The following is a 2515-nucleotide window of genomic DNA, read 5'->3' on the forward strand; positions in this document are numbered from 1 at the left end:
CTTTCAATTTGGATTTTCGTATTAGGGGTTCGGGCTTGGGCCTGATCAACCCGTGTCTCGGAATCAAGGGGTATCACAACCTTGGTCATATAGACCAACAAGGCATCCTCCACCCTAATGTACATCATGACAACATTCAAGTACCATTAGGCATGCCTAGACCATTCATTCCACCACAACAATAAGGCCATATTCCATTGGGAATGCCTCGGCCAATTTTTGCTCCACAACCTCCCATGGTTCAAGTTAATCACGGTGTTCATTTAGCACCGCCGATTGTGAATCCTCCCATTGCTTTGTGTGATCATTATGTTCCAAATGAATGTAATGCACCAACTTGCACTCAATTGCCCCCATTTAGAGCACATCACTATGAGATTAAACCACAAACCATTCAAATGCTTCATAACTATCATGGACTTCCAAGTGAAGAACCTTAAAAGCATTTGGATGAGTTTCCTAAAGTGTGTTCCACTGTGAAATACATGGACATGCCAGAAGAAGTGTTAAGACTCAAACTTTTTCTTTTTACCCTTAAGGACAAAGCAAAATATTGGTTCAACAATCTTAGGCCTTTTTCGATAACTTCTTAGGCAGAAATGCAACAATAGTTCTTAAAGAAGTACTAACCAGTATCCAAGACCAATGCTATGAGAACTTTCATTCGTGAATTTTCTCAAGGGGATGGGGAATTGTTTCATGAGGCATGGGAAAGATTTAATGATTTGCTTAGGAAGTGTCCACATCATGACATTCCTAAGTGGCAATTAGTCCAATACTTCTTTAAAAGTTTGTCAGATAATAAAAAAGGAATGATAGACGCATCTATGGGTGGTTCTTATGTTGATAAACATGAAAATGATATTTGGCAATTGTATGGAAGTATGAGTGAAAATTTCATGCATAAATCCTTGTCTTCTAAAAAATGGTAGAATTCTAGGTGGAACGAAGAATGTTGGCTTATATCAACTTGACAATTCAACGACATAGCCGTCGAGGTGAAATCCTTAACTCAAAGGTTTGATCAATTTTTGGTCAACCAAAATTCGGCAAATCAAATGTCTTCCTCCACTAATCATGTTCATCATGCATCTAATGAATCTTGTATGACTTGTTCTAGTATCTTACATACTACTTCCAATTATCCCCATGGACATGTGCAAAGTGAGTATCATGAACAAGTTAATGCTGTATTTGTCACCCAAAGGAATAATCCCTGTGGCTCACACTACAATCCCGGATGGAGGAACCATCCAAACTTCTCTTAGAAAAGCCATAGGGAAGGCTCAAACCCTCCCCAAGGTGGTTTTCAAAGAAAATATGTTCCACCTCTAATGCAAGGCCAAGGTTGCCAAGGTTATAGATCTTCGTTTCAATCATCACATGGAAATAAATTTACTAACTTGTATTTTCCTAATCAATCGTCATATTCTCAAGGAAACTCAAGGAGTCCCTCTTTTGAGGAGAAAGTGTTGACTAATTTGGGTAATCTAGAGGCAAACACTCAATTGTTCCATTCCCATTCTCAATCCATTGTTAAGCTAGAAACCCAAGTCAAGCAAATAGCTAGTACTTTAAATGCTAAAGAGAAAGGGAAGACGCCTCTAAATGCCCCACCAAAGCAACAATTTGTTGTAGAAACCAATGAAGGTCACACAATTGAGCATGTTAATGCAGTGACAACCTTAACAAGTGGGAGAATTGTTGATAACCAAGTTGGAGTTCGTAATGAAGAGAGTGAACCGGTGCAACCAAAAGTTAACACTTGTCCCGTTTCATATTTTATTCCTCCTTCATTACATGTGCATGATCATCTTTGTGAGAAAATTGTGAAAAATGATTTGAAAGATGAATTGAACAAAGATTTGAAAAATTATTTGAAAACTTCTTATGTTGAAAGTGATCCAAAGAAAGATTTTGAAAAAGTTTTTGAGCCAGAAACTCCATTTCCGGACGCTTTAAAAGGGTCAATTTCTCCTGAAAAACAAAAGACCAAAGTGAATGAAATCATCTAAGTGTTTAGGCAAGTGAAGATCAATCTTCTGCTTTTGGATGCAATTAAACAAATTTCGGCTTATACCAAGTTCTTAAAAGATCATTGCACCCAAAAGAGGAAGAATAAAAGCCAAGCACCAAAGAAAGTGGTCTTAACCGAGCAAGTAAGCTCCATTTTGCAACACAGCACTCTCCCAAAGTTTAAGGACCCTGGTTCACCTACAACTTCTTGCATCATTGGTGACCATGTCATTAATCGGGCTCTTTTAGATTTAGGAGCAAGTGTTAACCTTCTTTCATACTCTGTATATATTAAATTGGGCTTAGGAGACTTGAAACCGACGTTGCTAGTTTTGCAACTTGCCGTCCAATCCATCAAAAAGCCCTGGGGTATTATTGAGGATGTGTTGATTAAGATTGATAAGTTCTTTTTCCCCGTCACGTCATTGACACGGAACCGATTCCGAATCCCAAAAGCCAAATTCCTATTATCCTTGGCCGTCCTTTCTTGGCAACCGCA

General features: G+C 38.4%; 1 pseudogene; it reads right to left on the reverse strand.

Moving 5' to 3' along the window:
* Positions 1 to 656: 656 nt before the first annotated feature.
* On the reverse strand, positions 657 to 754 carry LOC132280502 (small nucleolar RNA R71; annotated as a pseudogene).
* Positions 755 to 2515: the final 1761 nt, after the last annotated feature.

This window comes from Cornus florida, unplaced genomic scaffold (genome assembly GCF_030987335.1).
Source record: "Cornus florida cultivar Cherokee Brave unplaced genomic scaffold, ASM3098733v1 CherokeeBrave_3.0.0_Hap2_Chr10, whole genome shotgun sequence".
Classification (NCBI taxonomy): Eukaryota; Viridiplantae; Streptophyta; class Magnoliopsida; order Cornales; family Cornaceae; genus Cornus; species Cornus florida.